Source organism: Mustelus asterias, chromosome 12 (assembly GCF_964213995.1).
Source record: "Mustelus asterias chromosome 12, sMusAst1.hap1.1, whole genome shotgun sequence".
NCBI lineage: Eukaryota > Metazoa > Chordata > Chondrichthyes > Carcharhiniformes > Triakidae > Mustelus > Mustelus asterias.
The window spans coordinates 102,625,847-102,648,984 of NC_135812.1; the positions used below are offsets into that span (position 1 = coordinate 102,625,847).

The following is a 23,138-nucleotide window of genomic DNA, read 5'->3' on the forward strand; positions in this document are numbered from 1 at the left end:
ACTTTAGTATCCCACAGTAGTTGTCTCAGGATAGAACTGCTGCAACAAAGTCTTTGAAAAGTTAAAATTTATTCATTAGTAACGCAAGTTAACGTACGGTTTACATTACAACAAAGTTACTGTGAAATTCCCCTAGGCACCACAGTCCGGCGCCTATTCGGGTCAATGCATCTAACCAACATGTCTTTCAGAATGTGGGAGGAAACCAGAGCACCCGGAGAGAACCCACGCAGACACGGGAGCAAACTCCACACAGACAGTGACCCAAGCCGGGAATCGAACCCAGGTCCCTGCCGCTGTGAAGCTGCAGTGCTAACCACTGTGCTACCGTGCCGCCCCATGATGTTGACTCTGTACCTATCAGCTAAAAAGTTGCACACAATTTAAACATTGGGAAATACTAACAAAAGGCAGCAGCTGAAACATTAACATGAACGTTTCTACTTGATACCTACAGTCCCAAGACACTGGGTTTCTGAAGCATGTCTGTAACGTTACTGTCCCATTGTAATGTATTGCAACAAGGTGCAACAAAGCAAAATTACTGATCCGCACAAAGGTTAGCAATCAACAAATGTTACTGTGGCAATTTTAGCAGAGGGTATATTGTACAGGACATCTGTATCATTTTATTTTCTAGGGGATTAATCCAATGCAAGTATCACAATGCGATACCAGAAAAGATTGATATCTGACTTTATATTTTGGCCTTTTACATCATCCTGGAACAGACTTGTGAGAAATACACATTATGCATACTATTTCATCTGATATTATGTTTACTGTATCATACGAGCACTAAACAGAAAACCATCAAGGAATATTGGAAATTAATAATTAATACCTTTGTTTCAGTTCATTATTTTGTTTCAAGCTCAGAAATTACTAGTGACGGCAACAAATTATTACATTCAAATAATATTTTTTGCGCGCCATTTTCTCCAAGTATTCATCCACTGGTTTTGACAACAGAATTGCAGGCTAATGAATCATTAACTGAATAAAAATAGAATGTAAAGTAACTGCCCTGGAGCTGCTATATCACAATATGGCATCCTGAAATTCTTTCATTTCCTGCATTGTGCTTTTGAAGCTTATACAAGCTCAATTTGGTTCACAGCTTGCCATGCTCGAGACACAGATTACAACAGCTCGATTGTAATCTGTGTACCTTTAATAATTATTCCGCTTTCTTATATAATTCTTCAAAATTCAGGTCATATTAAAAGTGAGAAATGCTGTATAGTTTCACCTGTAAAACAAAATTAATTAGAGTTTCATCTTCTGAAGGGGTCAACAGAGGCAGAGATTATTTGGGAGGTTCCATTAGTCTATCAAAGGCCATTTGTAATTGTCTTTATCCATCTCCATTGGCACTTGCATTTAACATTGACATGCAAAAAGTGATGAAAGTATGGATTTTTATTTTATTCATTTGTGGGATATGGGCGTCACCGGCTGGCCAGCATTTATTGCCCATCCCTAGTTGCCCCTGAACTGAGTAGCTTGCTTGGCCATTTCAGCGGGCAATTGAGAGTTAATTACATGTAGGCCAGACAAGGTAAGGACAGGAGATCTCCTTCCCTAAAGGACATCGGTGAACCAGATTGGTTTTTCCGACAATCGACAATGGCTTCATGGTCATCGGTAGATTCTTAATTCCAGATATATTTTATTGAATTTGAATTCCACCATCTGCCGGGGTGGGATTTGAACCCGGGTCCCCAGAACATGAGCCAAGTTATACAATTTAGCTACAATATTAGCTAATATATACAAACGAAGGTTAAGCCAAGTATTTGATTGGGTTTTGGTACGTGGGTAAGATGTGGCTTGTATATTTACATGGAAAATACATATATGAGGGACAAATATGAGACCCTACGGTTAGTCCGCATTCATACCTTGGTTTCCAAAAATACAGCTCAGATGGTTACCATGATTCAAATACATTTCCAATCTCAACTATGCAAATTTGAGAGGAGGAAGTGGAGCAGATTCTGAGCACTTCACTACAGGAAAAAAAAAGCATTTACAAAGTTCTCAACAGCCAGTTCAGAAACTGCTGGAAGCAAGTCATCTATCTGCCTGTCCAGTTAGAAAAACGGAAACTGCCAGTGGCATTGTACAACAGGAATAAATTGAACAGAAGTGCAAGCAATTGAATCACTAAATGTAATCAGGTAGCTATCTATTCATAAGAATCTATGTTCCTTTTTGTTTTCAAAAAAGTAGACTATGACACATCATTCCTGCCAACACTTAAGGTGGATGACTATTTAAAGGACAGAGTAGGGGCCATTTCTTGGTTAAAGTCCTTTAAGACTTATTTTGATTAAACGTGCGGCAGAATAAAGTTGCACATTTCCAGACAGCAGGTGAAAGACAAATTTAAAGACTATTAAGATTTTATACTGGTGTTCTTCAAATGGCTGTTAATTTAGACCTGGCTTGTTATATGTTTGAAAATCATAGCATGAGCTCCCTAAATGATAAGCTGAATGCACCAAATGATTTAATGACCCAAGTATTTCTAACACCACCAGGTTAAGTTGCTGCCGCCATTTCCTGTCTACACCCATCATATTTACAATTAGGGACATAAAGGAAATAGTTCACATTTTGTCATTTGAATTTATTAAAATATACACAATGTTTGAAGCTAAGTATACTAATATTTGAGCAGCCCACTGCTTCCCAAGACTAATATCATAAATTGCAAGTTCATGGCTTGCATTCAGTTAAGCATTTTCACACACAGCACAATACTTCATGTCAGTCTCTCACTTTCCCCTTCACTTTATTAACACCACTACTGCTGCAAGGCAACACTCAACATCACACAAGGTCTGCCAGCATATTAGACTCTTGCTTCTGGCTAGGGGATCATTGACAAGGGATCAATAAGACTGTCCTCAAAAATATGGGGAGACACATTAAGCCAAATTTTAGAATTGGCAGAGGGCAACATGCTTCTCCAGAGGAAGAAGCTGATGCTGAGGTCATAGCATCTTTGAAGGGGAAAAGATTGGTAAATATTTGAAGGGCCTTAGGAGAAAATGCAAATCAGCAGGGACTGATTTGATACAGCTTTTGGCAAAGTTAGCTGAGAACCTGAACAAGCTGAGATGGCCTGAATGTCCTCTTTCTTATTCAGTCAACTTGGGGCCTCCTTGAAAGCCACCAAAAAAATAGGACAGAGGGGGGAATCTTGATCCAAAATTGGAATTATGGAAATATGATCTGAAAGGGAATCACCTCAGTGTGATCAGGGTATCTAGCTGGCAAAGCTTTGTGCCACTTATCTGCTGGAAATACAAACAAGTACACCTCTAAAAAGAAGAATTTGCAGGGCAGCAGGAAAAGGCAGGGGAGCGGGTCCTAGACTGGTTGTTCTTGCAGAGAGTCAGCACAGGAGCAATAGACTGACTGCACTTCCTTTGTGCTGCAGCCAAGGATTCTTTGGTATCAGAATGCACATTTGCGCTGCTTTCTTGCTGATCTCAGGATCCAGCTTGCCTGCCAGTGCATAATAACCTTATTTGCAAATCATTATGGCAAAAGAATATGCATGAACAATATGGCCGACTACCCGAGGAGGCTGTAGCCTGCTTCCCTGTGGCTGGGGAGAGCCTGGTGGCCAATATAATCCCCCATGCAGGATAGAAGCTGCAAACCTCCTGCTCCCTGTGATGTACAGCAGTGACAGTATTTGTTTTGTCTGGACAGTCAGTTATTGAAGTTTATGTAATGGTAACATCGGAGCTCCGGTTATGGAAAAAAAGAATCTGAAAGGACAGATCGCCGGTGGTCGAAGTGGATCTCAGCACATTTCCAGGCGCCAAGTCACCGCCCGAACCGTAAGAAAGGGTGAGAGAAGGGGCAGGAAATGGGCTCAGAAACACACGAGGTTTCCCTCTTAGAAAATGCAATTCATTTACACTGCCTTCAGGCCAGGTAGATTTTTTAAGAGAAAAGGGTTGCTAAATTGAGTCTGGTGTTTAATCAAACAGCAACACCCGGAGGATTGGTGCAGATTCCGGTTATTAACTGAGCTGCAGCAAGATTCATCACATTCTATTCAAAAACTGCAAACCAGGAAGTGCCCGCCATGTTTCTGCTGCTTCAGAAATCAGCACATCTCAAACCCCCCTCCCCAAACCCCCCTGCACATCTCAAATCCCCCCCTCCCCAAAACCCCCTGCACATCTCAACCCCCCCTCCCCAAAACCCGCTGCACATTTCAAACCCCCCCCCTCCCCAAAACCCCTGCACATCTCAAATCCCCCCCTCCCCAAAACCCCTGCACATCTCAAACCCCCCTCCCCAAACCCCCCTGCACATCTCAAACCCCCCTCCCCAAACCCCCTGCACATCTCAACCCCCCCTCCCCAAAACCCCCCCTCCCCAAAACCCCCTGCACATCTCAACCCCCCCTCCCCAAAACCCGCTGCACATTTCAAACCCCCCCCTCCCCAAAACCCCTGCACATCTCAAATCCCCCCCCTCCCCAAAACCCCTGCACATCTCAAATCCCCCCCCTCCCCAAACCCCCTGCACATCTCAAACCCCCCTCCCCAAACCCCCTGCACATCTCAAACCCCCCGCCCCAAACCCCCTGCACATCTCAACCCCCCCTCCCCAAAACCCCCCCTCCCCAAAACCCCTGCACATCTCAAACGCCCCTTCCCCATAATCCCCAGTACAGCTCAGCCCCTCTCCCCCAAAACCCCCTGCACATCTCAGCCCCCTTCCCCAAACCCCTGCAGAGCTCAGACCCCCAACCCCCCAGAAATCCCTTCCTACATTCCCAGCCCATCCCCAAACTCCCTGTACAGCTCAAACCCTTGATTCACCTAAACCCATAACACTCCCCAACTCCTTCCCCTAGCCCCCTGCCCATCCCCAACCCCCCCCCCCCCAGAAACCCCTTCCCAAATCCCCTGCCCATCCCCAACACTCCAACCCCCTGCAAAGCTCAGACCTCTAATACACCCAACACTCCCCAACCCAAACCTCCCTGTACAGGGTTCAAGCCCCTTCTCCAGACCCGCAGCCCAAACCCCCCTGTACAGGGTTCAAACCCCTTCTCCAGACCCGCAGCCCAAACCCCCCTGTACAGGGTTCAAACCCCTTCCCCAGACCCGCAGCCCAAACCCCCCTGTACAGGGTTCAAACCCCTTCCCCAGACCCGCAGCCCAAACCCCCCTGAACAGGGTTCAAGCCCCTTCCCCAGACCCGCAGCCCAAACCCCCCTGTACAGGGTTCAAGCCCCTTCCCCAGACCCGCAGCCCAAACCCCCCTGTACAGGGTTCAAACCCCTTCTCCAGACCCGCAGCCCAAACCCCCCTGTACAGGGTTCAAACCCCTTCTCCAGACCCGCAGCCCAAACCCCCCTGTGCAGGGTTCAAACCCCTTCCCCAGACCCGCAGCCCAAACCCCTTCCCCAGACCCGCAGCCCAAACCCCCTGTGCAGGGTTCAAACCCCTTCCCCAGACCCGCAGCCCAAACCCCTTCCCCAGACCCGCAGCCCAAACCCCTTCCCCAGACCCGCAGCCCAAACCCCTTCCCCAGACCCGCAGCGCTCCCCGGATATTTGTTCCAATTTGAACAGGCTGCCAGTTTTTGAATCGAGCTCAGACCGAGCGGCTGCTGCTGCTGCCGAACCGGGAGCGCTCCCCCCTCACAGCGGCTCTCTCCTCTCCCCCCCCCCGGGTCCCCGCTCTCTCCCCCCCGGGTCCCCGCTCTCTCCCCCCCGGGTCGCTGCTCTCACCCGGTTCCCGCTCTCACCGTTGCCTCTGTCTGTCTCTCTCTCGAATCACCGACTGAGCGGCTCCGCCCGACTCTGACAGGGCGGGGGGAGAGGAACAAGGTCACTTCCGGGAAGCCCCGAGCGGCCCCAAGTGGACACTCCCGGCACTGCAGCGTCTGGTATTGGATAGGATCTGGCTTTGGGCTGGGTCTCTGGCTTTGATGTGGAGATGCCGGCGTTGGACTGGGGTGAACACAGTAAGAGTTTTAACAACACCAGGTTAAAGTCCAACAGGTTTATTTGGTAGCAAATATAAAGTCCAACAGGTTTATTTGGTAGCAAATACTATTTGCTACCAAATAAACCTGTTGGACTTTAACCTGCTGTTGTTAAAACTCTTACTGTCTCTAGCTTTGGGCAGGGTGTCTGGCTTTGGGCTGGGTCTCTGGCTTTCAACACCAGGTTAAAGTCCAACAGGTTTATTTGGTAGCAAAAGCCACTAGCTTTCGGAGCGCTGCTCCTTCGTCAGGTGAGTGGGAGTTCTGTTCACAAACAGGGCATATAAAGACACAAACTCAATTTACAAAATAATGGTTGGAACGCAAGTCTTTACAGGTAATCAAGTCTCAAAGGTACAGACAATGTGAGTGGAGAGAGTGTTAAGCACAGGTTAAAGAGATTTGTATTGTCTCCAGACGGGGCACTAAGTGAGATTTTGCAAGCCTAGGCAAGTTGTGGGGGTTACAGATAGTGTGACATGAACCCAAGATCCTGGTTGAGGCCGTCCTCATGTGTGCGGAACTTGGCTATCAGTCTCTGCTCAGCGACTCTGCGCTGTCGTGTGTCGTGAAGGCTGCCTTAGAGAACGCTTACCCAAAGATCAGAGGCCGAATGCCCGTGACCGCTGAAGTGTTCCCCAACAGGAAGAGAACACTCTTGCCTGGTGATTGTCGAGGGGTGTTCATTCATCCGTTGTCGTAGCGCCTGCATGGTTTCCCCAATGTACCATGCCTCGGGACATCCTTTCCTGCAGCGTATCAGGTACCAGGCAAGAGCGTTCTCTTCCTGTTGGGGAACACTTCAGCGGTCACAGGCATTCAGCCTTTGATCTTCGGGTAAGCGTTCTCCAAGGTGGCCTTCACGACACAGGACAACGCAGAGTCGCTGAGCAGAGACTGATAGCCAAGTTCCGCACACATGAGGACGGCCTCAAACCGGGATCTTGGGTTCATGTCACACTATCTGTAACCCCCATGACTTGCCTGGGCTTGCAAAATCTCACTAACTGTCCTGTCTGGAGGCAATACACATCTCTTTAACCTGTGCTTAACCCTCTCTCCACTCACATTGTCTGTACCTTTGAGACTTGATTACCTGTAAAGACTTGCATTCCAACCATTATTTTGTAAATTGGGTTTGTGTCTTTATATGCCCAGTTTGTGAACAGAAATCCCACTCACCTGACGAAGGAGCAGCGAGTGCTCCAAAAGCTAGTGGCTTTTGCTACCAAATAAACCTGTCCAACTTTAACCTGGTGTGGTAAGACCTCTTACTGTGTTTACCCCAGTCCAACGCCAGCATCTCCACACCATCTCTGGCTTTGGGCAGGATCTGGCTTTGGGCAGGGTCTCTGGCTTTGGGCAGGATCTCTGGCTTTGGGCAGGGTCTCGGGCTTTGGGCAAGGTCTGGCTTTGGGCAGGATCTGGTTTTGGGCAGGATCTGGTTTTGGGCAGGGTCTGGCTTTGGGCAGGGTCTCTGGCTTCGGGCAGTGTCTCTGGCTTTGGGCAGGGTCTCTGGCTTTGGGCAGGGTCTCGGGCTTTGGGCAAGGTCTGGCTTTGGGCAGGATCTGGTTTTGGGCAGGGTCTGGCTTTGGGCAGGGTCTCTGGCTTCGGGCAGTGTCTCTGGCTTTGGGCAGGGTCTGGCTTTGGGCAGGATCTGGCTTTGGGCAGGATCTCTGGCTTTGGACAAGGTTTGGCTTTGGGCAGGATCTCTGGCTTTGGGCATGGTCTGGCTTTGGGCAGGATCTCTGGCTTTGGACAAGGTTTGGCTTTGGGCAGGGTCCCTGGCTTTGGCCAGGATCTCTGGCTTTGGGCAGGGTCTGGCTTTGGGCAGGATCTCTGGCTTTGGGCAGGGTCTGGTTTTGGGCAGGGTCTGGCTTTAGGCAGGATCTCTGGCTTTGGGCAGGGTCTGGTTTTGGGCAGAGTTTCTGGCTTTGGGCAGGGTCTGGCTTTGGGCAGGGTCTGGCTTTGGGCAGGGTCTGGTTTTGGGCAGGGTCTGCTTTAGGCAGGATCTCTGGCTTTGGGCAGGGTCTGGTTTTGGGCAGGGTCTCTGGCTTTGGTCAGGATCTCTGGCTGGACAGGACCTGGTTTTGGTCAGGGTCTCTGGCTTTGGGCAAGGTCAGGCTTTGGGCAGGGTCTCTGGCTTTGGGCAGTGTCTCTGGCTTTGGGCAGGGTCTGGCTTTGGGCAGGGTCTCTGGCTTTGGGCAGTGTCTCTGGCTTTGGGCAGGGTCTGGCTTTGGGCAGGATCTGGCTTTGGGCAGGGTCTGGCTTTGGACAGTGTCTCTGGCTTTGGGCAGGGTCTGGCTTTGGACAGTGTCTCTGGCTTTGGGCAGGGTCTCTGCCTTTGGGCAGTATCTCTGGCTTTGGGCAGGGTCTGGCTTTGGGCATGGTTTATGTCTTTGGGCAGTGTCTGGCTTTGGACAGTGTCCCTGGCTTTGGGCAGGATCTCTGGCTTTGGGCAGGATCTGGCTTTGGGCAGGGTTTCTGGCATTGAGCAGGATCTCTAGTTTTGGGCAGGGTCTGGCTTTGGGCAGGGTCTGGCTTTGGGCAGGATCTGGCTTTGGGCAGGGTCTGGTTTTGGGCAGGGTCTGGCTTTGGGCAGGGTCTGGCTTTGGGCAGGGTTTCTGGCATTGAGCAGGATCTCTGGTTTTGGGCAGGGTCTGGCTTTGGGCAGGGTCTGGCTTTGGGCAGGATCTGGCTTTGGGCAGGGTCTGGTTTTGGGCAGGGTTTCTGGCATTGAGCAGGATCTCTGGCTTTGGGCAAGATCTGGCTTTGGGCAGGGTCTCTGGCTTTGGGCAGGGTCTGGTTTTGGGCAGGGTCTCTGGCTTTGGGCAGGATCTGGCTTTGGGCAGGGTCTGGCTTTGGGCAGGATCTAGCTTTGAGCAGGGTCTGGCTGTGGGCAGGGTCTGGCTTTGGGCAGAGTCTCTGGTTTTGGGCAGGGTCTGGCTTTGGGCAGGGTCTGGCTTTGGGCAGGGTCTCTGGCTTTGTCCAGGGTCTCTAGCTTTGGGCAGGAACTCTGGCCTTGGACAGGGTCACCTATGTAGGGATGACCCACTAAAATAAAAGTCAAGTACTGCAGATGCTGGAAATCTGAAATAAAAGCAAAAAATGTGAGAAAAACTCAGCAGGTCTGGCAGCATCTGTGGAGAGTTAACGTTTCGAATCCAACAATGATGCTCAGCACTTTTCCTTTATTAGAAATGGTCAAAACTAGCAATGCCACCACACCGACGTTGTTTGCAGTAACTGGGATTAGTGCTCCTGATCTAACCAAGGTTGGGATGAATGGGGAGTGAAATGCATATTCATCTATGCTAATAACTCCATACCCACTCGAGCAATGTAACATTGGCACACATGCCAAAGGGCATTAGAACTCTGCTTACTTTCTCTTTTACGCACGGAGTAGCCTGATCTGGGTTGAACTGCCTGACAGTCTGGTTGAGGCAGATTCACTCATGGCTTTCAAAAGAGAATTGGATCATTATCTGAAGAGGAAAACATTGCAGGGCTGCAGGGAAAAGATGGTCAGGCGGGGGGTGGGGGGGGGGGGGGGGAAGCAAGAGTCAACTACATTGCTGTGGGTCTGGAGTCACATGTAGGCCAGACTGGGTAAGGACAGCAGATTTCCTTCCCTAAAGGGCATTAGTGAACCTGATGAGTTTTTACAACAATCAACAAGGGTTTCAGGGTTATTAGACTTTTTCATTCCAGATTTTTTATTGAATTCAAATTTCAACATCTGTCATGATGGGATTCGAACCCTGGTCCCCAGAGCATCACCCTGGGTCTCTGAATTACTAGTCTAATGACAATACCACAACGCCACTGCAACTAAATTCCAGATAAATGCTTCAATCAGTGATGCCAGCAATACTGTTCTAGATTTTGAAACAGCATTGCTGGCATCACTGCTTGAAGCATTTATCATAGAATCATAGAAACCCTACAGTGCAGAAGGAGGCCATTCGGCCCATCGAGTCTGCACCGACCACAATCCCACCCAGGCCCTACCCCCACATATTTACCCGCTAATCCCGCTAACCTACGCATCTCAGGACTCTAAGGGGCAATTTTTAACCTGGCCAATCAACCTAACCCGCACATCTTTGGACTGTGGGAGGAAACCGGAGCACCCGGAGGAAACCCACGCAGACACGAGGAGAATGTGCAAACTCCACACAGACAGTGACCCGAGCCAGGAATCGAACCACAGGACCCTGGAGCTGTGAAGCAGCAGTGCTAACCACTGTGCTACCGTGCCGCCCCTGGAATTTATCTGGAATTTAGTTGCATGGGAAACTTTTAATAAATGCTCTAGGAAAAGAGTGATTTAGTTAAAATATATCACATGATTTTCAGCAGTCTAAGTAATGCCCAGAAGCCATCTGAATTTTTAACTCTTGTTTTTCTTGCTTTCCGCTTGTTACTCGTTTATTATTCATTACTATCTCCATTCAGCTGGCCAGCCTTACAAGACCAGACTAAATGACTCAGTTCCAACTCAACCCTGGTCTGAACTTCACTTCCCATTTGAAGTTCAATCATTTATAAACTGTGTATGCTGAAAACAGGACATGGTAGGAAGTAGAAAGGTCAACTTGATCAACAATCACTCTGGCTTATTGTTGCACTTAGTTTGGCCTCTCATCATTTCACTACCTCCCTCAGTCCCCCATTTTTCCACATACATTGTCTGCTAAACCTAACCCTGTTCTTTGGTGTTGTGAAAGATTTAGTCTGAGAAACTAGCTGCAACAATGTTTTTACAAATTTAAATTGTAGCTCCACACTGGGGTATTAAATCCTGGAACAGCATCAATGTTAGCAGTGCACTTCACTTATGAAAAAGAGGCGGGCCTGAAGAAAGTTCTAGAGGGGCCAGTTCTCTTTCGGCCCAGTGGTTGGACGTACCTCCCTCATCAGCCATTGCGTCAGGAAATTCAGCTCTGGGTGTGGTGGGCTATCACATTCAAACCCAATTCTGATCTTACCGAACATCCACAATTTTCAGTGAATGGTCACTGGATTGTGATCAGGAGGGAAAACCCTTAATAACTTCAGCTCCATAACCAGCTATTGTCAGGACTGAGATAGAATCATAGAATCCCTACAGTACAGAAAGAGGCCATTCAGCCCATCGAGTCTATACCAACAACAATCCCACCCAGGCCCTATTCCCATAAGCACACACACATGGGGCGGCATGGTGGCACAGTGGCTAGCACTGCTGCCTCACAGCGTCAGGGACCGGGGTTCGATTCCCAGCTTGTGTCACTATCTGCGTGGAGTTTGTGGAGGCTGAGATGTGCAGGTTAGGTGAATTGACTATGCTAAATTCTCCCTCAGTGTACTCGAACAGGTGCTGGACTGTGGCGACTAGGGGATTTTTACAGTAACTTCATTGCAGTGTTCATGTAAGCCTACTTGTGACAAATAAATAAAATAGACATTAACCCTGCTAATCTCCTGACACTAGGGGCAATTCAGCATGGCCAATCCACACATCTTTGGACTATGGGAGGGAACCAGAGCACCTGGAGAAAACCCATGCAGACGGGGAGAATGTGCAAACTCCACACAGTGACTGAGGCCAGAATTGAACCTGGGTCCCTGGTGCTGTGAGGCAGCAACGCTAGCCACTGTGCCAACACACCACCCTGTGAAATCAGAACAAAGTTTTGTGATCTACAACCATGTTAAAATCTACCCCTTTGACCAAATTTTTGGACAGCAATGTCTTCTTGTGTCGTTCAAATTTTTGTCAGATAATGCTTCTGTAAAGTGTCTTAAAATTCTCTACGTTAAAGTCACAATATTAATTCAATTTGCTGTTGTATTGCGAGGGTTAATAGAACACCAACTTATCTATTTAACCAACGAGCCATCAAGTAGTTTCCTGTGTATTTCTAACAATGCCGTCTATCTTTGATCAGTTTATTTCAAATTCCAGGACTAGTCAGCTTCATTTTCTAAATTGATATTAAATAAATTGGAAAATTATTGCTCAACATTTTAAAACTAATACCACACACAGAGTACTGAATACCGAAAATATAATATAACCCATCATCATTAAGTCCTATATTTGTATTACATAAAATTGGAGAGCAACTTGGTTATAAATCAAATTGAACTGCGAATCAACAGTTGAATCCTAATAAAGCTTTAGTGACCTGAAACATTAACTTTTCCTCTCTCCACAGATGCTGCCCAACTTCTGCATATTTCCAGCATCTTAACATACCACAGTTTTAATTGGTTTAGTGAGAATGATTTAATTGTACCACAGCTTATAAACAATCAACTTTAGAGAAAGGTCTAAACTGTCCAGGAGGAACAGTTATTTCTGGGAAGGTATACACCATCTTTCTAAGATCAGTTGCATCCATTCCAAAACGTTTGTGACATCCAGTTTTACACCCTAATGCACAGAGAGCCTTTGGTTTCCTACTGTTGGCCAAGCTACTGTGGCATTGCTTAAGGAGATGATTTACCGCTTTACAACTAGGAATGTTGAAACCAAACAGGCTTCTCCACACCTTTCTCCAACAGCAAGCCTGCACCTTCCATCAATACCTGGTGCCCAAAATATCCTGGGAAGGTACCTTCTGTTCCGGACAAACAATAAATCCATTCATTATTTTGGAGATTTTCACAGCAGGCCCCCCCCCACTATTTCACAAATCATTAATAAGTTGTACCAGGTAATTTTGTGATGTTCTAAACTACAAAACAGACTTATTCACGGACTAATTTATTGTACAGCAACACCTCGGTGTTAAAATTCTCGTCCTTACCTCCAGTCACTCCGTGGTCTCTCCCGTCCCAATCTGTCACCTCCTCCAATCCTACACCCTCAGAGATCTCTGCGTTTCTCCAATTCTGGCCTTGTGCAGATCCCTGATTTTCATCGCTTCACCTTAAGACAGCCAAGGTGCTAACCTCTGAAACTCCCTCAACCTTTCCACTGGCTTCTCTACTGCACTTTCTTCATTTACAGATGCTCCTCAAAACCTACCTCTTGAGAAAATCTTTGGTCGCCTGTCTTATCATCTCTTTATGTCAAATTCTATTTGATAACCTGGGCGGCACAGTGGTAAGCACTGCTACCTCACAGCGCCAGGGACCCAGGTTCTGTTACATTCTCCAATTAATTATTTAATAATCTGTTGCTAAAGTGAAACTTTAAGACAATCTCCCAAAATGTTGTTAAGTAAACAGAGCTTCAGGTCAATCTGAGTTTAACTGGTGAAAAATTCTGCAGGTCGGAAAACACTTGCAAGTTTCTGGTGCCAAGTTAGCATCACCACAATTAAATGATTGTCCTTATTTCTTTTCTGGTGTGACAGACGAAACATTCACTGAAAAGAACATTTTCATTTATACGATAAGTTTGAGAAACAGAGCCAGGGTCAAAATGGAGGCTTTTGTTTTAAACAGACAGTGGATCAGATCTCTGTGTGAATCAGGCAGATATTCCTAATTAACTAATAAAGAAAACTCCCTTTGATGTCAGGAAGTATGTTTAAATATCGTGATGATCGTGTTCTATTGCTATAGATATATATGTATATATATAGTGTTCTTTTATGTTTAAGGGGACTGATAACAGATTCAACTCTATTCTGCAGGCAGTCAGTGTGTCTGGCAAACATTTAACCCAAATACTGGGAGAACAGGATAATTGCTCATCTTAGTGTTTACTTAGGATAGAGCTAATGGATTTTAGTTTATAGATGGAGATTTCCCCTGGGGTTTTAATTAAATGAACGGAAGGTGGGTTTAGGTAGGCAGGTCATGTGATGGTGTAATTAATGGGAGGAGCTAGGTCTGTAGCGGAGAAACAGTTTTTCAGTTCTGGCTGGGTATTGCTTGAAGACCGAGGCTTTCTACAAGCTGCTGAAACCCATTCTCTCTCTCTGAAAGCTTCAAGACAGTCTACACATATATAGCAAGTATATTTATGGTTGCTAACTGTATTTAAAGTGGCCTTTGAGTATGTAAGAGGAATGTTGATTATTTGGATCTGAAACAGTGATAAGTTAGCAATTAACATTGATTCCTTTCATTTTTAATATTGTTCAACTGTTAATAATTAAGCTGCTTGATTTGTTAGAGTTATATTTAAACTGTGTTATTAAGTAAAGTTTGTTTTACTATAAAAGATCCATAATTCGTAATGGGAATTACTCCTGGAACGAAGCATCCTATCTTCACATTTATGCCAAAATAAAAAAATTGTTGGGGTCGAGTCTGGCCTCCGAAGGTAACTTGGGTTCTGGTCCAGGACTTTAACAATATTAATGATTCCTATTGTTTTCGCTCAAAGATAATTATGATCATGTGTGTAAACATACTGAAGGAATTACAATGGCTTTATATCAAAGATGTTTAACTGAATAAATATCCCTAGCCCTGGTTTCTAGGAAGAATGAACAATATTGATTACTAACAGATGTACACATCTGGGAAAACAATCGCTGCATTCACCCAAGCATTAGAATTAAAGTGTATCGTGGAAAATTAAGGAATAAAATTCTTATTGGTGAGCGAGCATCAGATTTAGTGGATATTGGAAGTTCTTCTATTTCACTTTTAACCTCTTCTCATGAACTTATGAGATGATGGACTGGGTGCCAATGATTAAGTGTGAAGGCTCAGCTGATATACTAACAACCATTCTTAAAAACTGTAAAAAAGAAACTTCCTTAAACAAAAGTATATTACCTCTGAGCATTGATTCTAGCTTCCATGTAAGTACTCTGATGTTTAACATTTTGTCCATGGGATCTGTGTATTATTTTGTTTATAAATAAATCCAATGCTGTAATTTAGCCTGTAGAAAATGAGTTAACGGTGTGACAGCGTCCATTGTTTCTGGTGTATGGATCATACTTAACCTTGAACTGGGCTACACAAATCCAAATATACTGGACAATAAAGACTACAGATTTTAGTTCATAGGAGGCAACAGGAAGAGTTGACAAACTATTTACACAAGAAATAATATTGGAATAAACTGTCAAAAAAAGGACTGAGGTTGAAAAAGAAAATGATGTGAATAAATTATTATTGTGCAGGAGATGCCTGAAATGACTCCTCCAAGTCTAGTGTCCCTTCACCAAATTTAGATTTAGAACATAGAACAGTACAGCACAGAACAGGCCCTTCAGCCCACGATGTTGTGCCGAGCTTTAATCTGAAACCAAGATCAAGCTATTTACATAGAACTCAACACTCAGACAGGTACTTCCTTGTACAGAGTATAAACCTGAGCGCCAGTAGCCCCTGACACTCCACGGTATGTACACAGGCAGGGTGCTATGATTGGACAACCTTAATCTGGGAGCTCGAATTCTAAGAGGTCCACTTCATGGGCCTTGTTAAAGTCATTACAATGCCAACCTAAGTTTATGGATGGATATAAGGGCAAGAAGAATAAACCCCTGGGGAGGTAAAGTACTCCACAGTTTTTGAGAGCCAGGAAAATATTTAGATGGAACAGGAAGGACGCAAGAAACTTAATTTTTAAGACTATTTCCAGGGAAGAGGAGGAGCGAAAGGTTGAAGTCAACAAGATCTGACACAAGACCCCAGAAATTCAGGAGAATATGCTTTGTTCACTTAGTAAAATAAATCAAGTCTGTCCCATTTTGACTCTGACAACTTGGATTGTAACTTTTGTCGTGTTTGAATGGCTTTGACCATCATTATACTGTTTCATTTCGCTCACAGACATCACCAAACAGACTAGATGGCATTTTAGGTTTGTAGTTTACGCCATGTATGCAACCTCTGTAATTACAATGACCTCTGTGTCCTACTAACATGTGCCCATGATATAGAATCATAGAATCCCTACAGTGCAGAAGGAGGCCATTCGGCCCATCAAGTCTGCACCAACCACAATCCCACCCAGGCCTTAACCCCACGTATTTACCCTGCTATTCCCCCTGACATTATGGGTCAATTTAGCATAGCCAATTAGCCTAACCCGCACATCTTTGGACGGTGGAATAAAACCGGAGCACCCAGAGGGAACCCACGCAGACACGAGGAGAATGTGCAAACTCCACACAGACACTCACCTGGGGCCGGAATTGAACCTGGGTCCCTGGCGCTGTGAGACAGCAGTGCTAACCACCGTGCTGCCCACAGTGTACGTATGTACACTTATTGTGTGATGTGAGTCCAAAGTAAGACTTTGAGTTGCAAGAGTAGTTTTAATTGTGGGATTTATTCTTTTGAGATAATTGAGATATTCTGCTGAGAATTAGGGTCAGACCTTCCAGGAGTGAAGCTAGGAAACACATCCACACTCACAGGATGGCGGAAGTCTGAAACTCTCTTCTTCAAATGGCAATTGGTGCTAAATCGATTGTTAATTTTAGATCTGAGGTTGATCGGCTTTTGCTATCCAAAAGTATTACGGGATATGGGACAAAGATGGGTATATAGAGAAGGGTCAAGGATCAGCCATGGTCTCACCAAATAACAGAACAGAGTTAAGGGGCTCAACGGCCTCCTCCTGTTCCTATGTTTTGCTCCTTCCCAATAATTATCCATGCATCAACCGACTCCTATCCTTGGTTTATACTTGCGAGGAAAATAAAGCATTATGGGTGGATGGGGGGGTGGGGGGTGGATGGGGGGGTGGGATGGGCGGGTGCGGAAGAAGACCTCTTTGACTGCAAATGCTGCTTCAGCTGAGCAGCGATGGGAAGAGTTGGGCACCAATGCAAATGTCAGTTTGACCACAGTGCACATCTGGAATTGGTAGAGAGAAACATTTAATGACCTTACCAGGTCAGCCAAGGTGGGGGAAAGTACCTTTGATGTTGAAGATAGTTGGGCTGAGGACACTGACAGTGAAGATGACTGGTCTCTGATAACCATGTCTGTCTTTTTCTACATTCGGTTTCTCTTTCAGCCTGCTAGGTGTAAAGCCACATTTATCCTTTCAGTGAGGAGTCTATTGAAGTGGATAGCACTAAAACTAAAGGCTCCATTTCATCATGTCATAGAGTCATACAGCACAGAAAAGGCCCTTTGGTCTGCTCCGACAACAACTGCCAATAAAGGCGCACTGATCCCATTTTCCTGCACTTGTTCTTGAATTTTCTGATTTTTTAAGTGCTCATCCAAATATTTTTTAAAGCTTGTAAAGTTTCTGGCCTCCACCACCTTCCCAGGCACTGCATTCCAGATTCCCACCGCCCTCTTGAGTGAATTTTCTTTCCTTCAAATCCCTTCTGAATCTCCTGCCCCTTACCCTAAAACCATGCCCCCTCGTGATTGACCCTTTGACCAAGGGGAACAGCTGTTTCCTATTCACCCCGTCCATATCCCCCATAATCTTATACACCTCAAACTTATCCCCCCTCAGCCTTCTTTGCTCTAAAGAAACAATCCACGCTTATCCAGTCTCTCCTTATAGCTCAAATGCTCCATCCCAGGCAACATCCTGGTGAACCTCCTCTGTACCCCCTCTAGTGCTATCACATCCTGGGACAAGTTGATCTTTTAGTCCACAATTCCCAGTGAAGATGAAGGTGGATCTGTTTGAATTCAAACCAAAGGAATATCAGGAGTCCGACAACTGGGATTAACAAGATCTTAATTTAGACAGCATAATATCACAGCACACCTCAGCAGTTCAAAGCATTTTGCATGTAATGAATGATTTATATATTCAGGGAGAAAGGACTTTCAAAACTTTAGGATGTCGCAAAGACCTTTTGCAGCCAATTAAGTGTTTTTTTTAATGTAGTGCTATGACCAGCCCCAAGTGAGGTTCCCCTAAAATTGTTGATCCCTTGATTTGTCACCACCCTGGAAACCTCCCAAAGAGAAGCCAATTTAACCAGGCTTTTTTGATTTAGGGTAGCATAAATTTATTAACTACTAAAAAGGTAAGAAGGAATGGTAAAATCCGTGCATCCATATTCATGCAGATTAGAAATAAGAATTGAGTCCAATGGTAAGTAAGTATCAATAAAACATTATACGGAGCTGTCCTTGCATTGTGAGGAGTAGATGATGATGATATGTGTTCGGTCGCTACAGATTGATTCCAATATAGTTGATGTCTGCTGGTGAATAGTTGATTCTTTGGGTCAGGTGCTCTGTGGTTTGGTAGAGATATTTCACTTTTTTTTCAGTTCCAATGTTTATTTGCTGGCTGGTTGATTTCCACAGTCAGAGAGAGAGTTTTAGATATTCCTGCAAAAGGTGGCTTATTTTTGCAGGGGTCCAGCTTTGTATCACACACCTTCAGTGTGAAAACCTTCCAGCTGTTTTTCCCTGCAGTATACACACATACACACACACACATACACACACATACAGATGACAGACAGACACAGGTAGGCAAGCAGCCAGCTTTTAACCTCCTTCTTTGTGTATTATAAGAACATAAGAACATAAGAAATAGGAGCAGGAGTAGGCCATCTAGCCCCTCGAGCCTGCCCCGCCATTCAATAAGATCATGGCTGATCTGAAGTGGATCAGTTCCACTTACCCGCCTGATCCCTATAACCCCTAATTCCATTACCGATCAGGAATCCATCTATCCGTGATTTAAACATATTCAACGAGGTAGCCTCCACCACTTCAGTGGGCAGAGAATTCCAGAGATTCACCACCCTCTGAGAGAAGAAGTTCCTCCTCAACTCTGTCCTAAACCGACCCCCCTTTATTTGGAGGCTGTGCCCTCTAGTTCTAGTTTCCTTTCTAAGTGGAAAGAATCTCTCCATCTCTACCCTATCCAGCCACTTCATTATCTTATAGGTCTCTATAAGATCCCCCCTCAGCCTTCTAAATTCCAACGAATACAAACCCAATCTGCTCAGTCTCTCCTCATAATCAACACCCCTCATCTCTGGTATTCCAACTCAGAATCCTCTAGTCAGTCTCAGATGGCAATCACACCTAGGTTCTATGAAGAGATCGCCATTATGTTCCTTTGTCTTTACTGAAGATGTTAAACAATCTGTGGAAGCTTTTATCTGTACCTTTAAGACTTGATTACCTGTAAAGACTCGCATTCCAACCATTATCTTGTAAATTGAGTTTGTGTCTGTATATGTCCTATTTGTGAACACAACCCCTCACTCACCTGATGAAGGAGCCTGAGACTCTGAAAGCTTGTGCTGCCAAATAAACCTGTTGGACTTTAACCTGGTGTTGTGAGACTTCTTACTGTACTTGTCTGTAAATACAGGGAGGGGTTCCATTTCCCCTTGGAGTAACATTCCTGTTAGTGGCTAATTGGACATTCTCAGCTATCTTCGGGGTTTGTGTCCATTATAAAATATAAAACTTCAGGGTTTTTTTCTAAATGTCCAATATTTCTCCATATAATTCCATGGGTTTGTCCGCCATCATTATAACAGTAGTCACAGTTGAATTGTCATAAACAATAAAGGATGCTGAATATTATTTAAATGGAGAAAGACTGCAGAAAGCTGCAGCACAGAGGGATTTCGGGAACCTTGAGCTTAAATCACAAAAAGCTAACATGCATGTTCATCAGGTAAAGTAAAGTTAAAGTTTATTTATTAGTCACTAGTAGCTTACATTAACACTGCAATGAAGTTACTGTGAAAATCCCCTAGTTGTCGCACTCCAGCGCCTGTTCGGGGTACACTGAGGGAGAATTTAGCATGGTCAAACCACCTAACCAGCATGTCTTTAGACTGTGGACGAAAACCGGAGCACCCGGAGGAAACCCACACGGACAATGTGCAGACTCCGCACAGACAGTGACCCAAGCCGGAAATCGAACCTGGGTCTCTGGTGCTGTAAGGCAGCAGTGCTAACCACTGTGCCACCGTGCCACACCGAATATAGGAACTAGGGAAGGCAAATGGAAAGTTGGCCTTTATTTCAAAGGGAATGAAGCATAAAAATAGGGAAGTTTCGCAAAAACGATACAAGGAACTAGTTAGAGTCCAGAATACTATGAACAGCTTTGGGCTCCTTATCGAGGGAAAGATGTATTGGTATTGGAGGCAGTCTACAGATGTTTCTTTAAGTTGATCCCGATGTGAAGGGGCTTTTTTATGAGGAGAGCTTGAGTAGGTTGGGACTGTACTCATTGAAATTTAGAACAGTAAGAGGTGACTTTATTGAGACATATAGGGGGGAGTTTTCCCGTCCCGCCCGCCACAGGAATCATAGCGGGCAGGAGGCGGACCAGGCAACGGTCCGTTGATCTTAGCGGGATTTTCCAGTTTTGGGGCGAGTAAGGCTGGAAAATCTCGCCCATAGGGTTGTCAGGGGGCTTGACAAGGTAGATGTTGAGAGGTTGTTTCCCCTTGTGGGAGAGTCTAGGACCAGAGGATATAATCTCAAAGTAAGAGATAGCCCACTTAAGAACAGGATAAGGAGGGATTTTTTCTCTCAGAGGGGAGTGAATCTGTGGAATTCTTTACCACAGAGGGCTGTAGAGACTGGGTTAAGTATGTTCAAGACTGAGAGAGACAGATTTTTAATCATTAAGGGAATTAAGGATTATAGAGATAAGGCGAGAAAGTGGAGTTGATTATCATCTCACAGCAGTCATGATCTCATTGAAAAGCAGGAAAGACTTGATGGCCTGCTTTTGCTCCTACTCTTATGGAATGTGCAGAGGGAGGGAGTGCAGAAACCTCAACACCTCATCTACCCAGCCCTTCAAGCACCACCTGTCCTGCATGTGGTAGCGTGTATAGATCGTGCATTGGACCTATCAGCCTTCAGGAACCCATCGAACCAGAGTGGGAGCAAAGCATTCTCAATCCCGAGGTACTGTTCAGAGAACAGCACCTCACTTTAACAACTCGGACAGCCAAAGAACCCTACCATCACCCCTCTCCCCTCAGCACCGCACTTGAGTGTAGACTATAGCCCTGAGAGGAACTTGAATCCACAGCCTTTCAGCTCACAGATAAATGACATCAATCCAAGACAGTCATTCAGTATCCACTCAGAACCTCATTGCTAATACGTTATGCAGCCCTTTCCACTCAAGCACAGGGATGGTTTCCCTCTGCTACCCATTGAGTACCTTCTCCATGGAGACTCCGGCCTCTGGGCTCAGAACAATGTATTCACTGTGCAGCAAGGAGAATGCGATGTGTTCAAATTAGAAAAACCGTCCGAGACTGACTCATCAAATGTGGGAAAGATGATGTAATCAGAAACACACTAGTGCCAGGAACCAGAGTAGTTCTCTATTCTGTAACTGAATCCTGAACGTTATCAGCTCCGAGCTGCCATTTATTTTAATTTGACTCTATGACCAGTGTATTGTGTATAATTTAGTGCTACTGTAAAGACCTGCCTTTTGCAACTGAGCAATTGGTCCCGTTTTCTTTCCTCTCTCTCATTAAAGACATTTTATTCTCTAGGGTGGCACGGTAGCACAGTGGTTAGCACTGCTGTCTCATAGCGCCAGGGATCTGGGTTCAATTCCCGGCTTGGGTCACTGTCTGTGTGGAGTTTGCAGATTCTCCCCGTGTCTGCGTGGGTTTCCTCTGAGTGCTCTGGTTTCCTTCCACAATCCAAAAATGTGCAGGTTATGTGGATTGGCCATGTTAAATTGCCTCTTAGTGTCCCAAAATTAGAGGGATTCGCGGGATAAATACACAGGGATCAGGCCTGGCTGGATTACTCTATTAGAGAGTTGGTGCAGACTCGATGGGCCGAATGGTCTCCTTCTGCACAGCAGGGATTCTATGATTCGAAATGAAATGTATTCCATTAGACGGGCAGAGACTGTGATATGTTTTAAAGGAAAGATGATGTCAAAGTCTGGAAGCAGCTTCTTTCCATTTTAATTCTCTTTCTCCAGTCCCTTTCTGACAGGGGTTTAAAGCGGGGCCTGGAATGGTAGCAGCCCAGAGAGATTAACCTGGGAATGTCCCAAATCTCTCGGTCTAGAGCTGCAATACAGGGCTCTGTTCAATCCAGAAATATACACAGATTTACAAAGAACAAAGAAAATTACAGCACAGGAACAGGCCCTTCGGCCCTCCAAGCCTGCACCGACCATGCTGCACGACTTAACTAAAACCCCCTACACTTCCGGGGACCATATCCCTCTATTCCCATCTCATTCATGTACTTGTCAAGACGCCCCTTAAAAGTCACTACCGTACCTGCTTCCACTACCTCCCCCGGCAACGAGTTCCAGGCACCCATCACTCTCTGTGTAAAAACTCTGCCTCGTACATCTCTTTTAAAAGTTGCCCCTCGCACCTTAAACCTATGCCCCCTAGTAATTAACTCTTCCATCCTGGGAAAAAGCTTCAGACTATCCACTCTATCTATGCCCCTCATAATCTTGTAGACTTCTAAGAGGTCTCCCCTCAACCTCCGTCGCTCCAGTGAGAACAAACCAAGTTTCTCCAACCTCTCCTTATAGCTAATGCCCTCCATACCAGGCAACATCCTGGTAAATCTTTTCTGTACCCTCTCCAAAGCCTTTACATCCTTCTGGTAGTGTGGCGACCAGAATTGAACACTATATTCCAAGTGCGGCCTCACTAATGTTCTATAAAGCGTCAACATGACTTGCCAATTTTTAAACTCAATACCCCGGCTGATGAAGGCAAGCATGCCGTATGCCTTCTTGACTACCTTCTCCACCTGCATTGCCACTTTCAGTGACCTGTGTACCTGTACACCCAGATCCCTTTGCCTATCAATACTCCTAAGGGTTCTGCCATTTACTGTATATTTCCTATCTGTATTAGACCTTCCAAAATGCATTACCTCACATTTGTCTGGATTAAACTCCATCTGCCATCTCTCCGCCCAAGTCTCCAACCGATCTACATCCTGCTGTATCCTCTGATGGTCCTCAACGCTATCCGCAAATCCACCAACCTTTGTGTCGTCCACAAACTTACTAATCAATCCAGTTACATTTTCCTCCAAATCATTTATATATATTACAAACAGCAAATGTCTCTTTATATCAGAAACTTGCCGGCCAGTTGTGAGGCGATGCATGTTTTTCTTAAATGAGGATTGTCTCTTTAAATAATTTTCAATGCTATATGAGTTGGTAGTTGGATTATCTTGTTACAACATTGAGCTCAAAGGTTCTCCTAGCATAA

At 45.5% G+C, this 23,138-nt stretch overlaps 1 protein-coding gene across 2 annotated transcripts in view; it reads right to left on the reverse strand.

The window, feature by feature from the left end:
• Positions 1-5,864, reverse strand: part of arhgdia (Rho GDP dissociation inhibitor (GDI) alpha) — a 58,832-nt gene extending 52,968 nt beyond the window's left edge. Inside the window, exon 1 of one of the 2 annotated variants that reach the window (XM_078225756.1) lies at positions 5,791-5,864. The gene's annotated coding sequence lies outside the window, so the exon portion shown is untranslated. Of the gene's footprint in view, positions 1-5,773 lie in introns of both variants that reach the window. The other variant, XM_078225757.1, reaches the window with a different exon arrangement.
• Between the last annotated feature and the right edge of the window lie 17,274 nt (positions 5,865-23,138).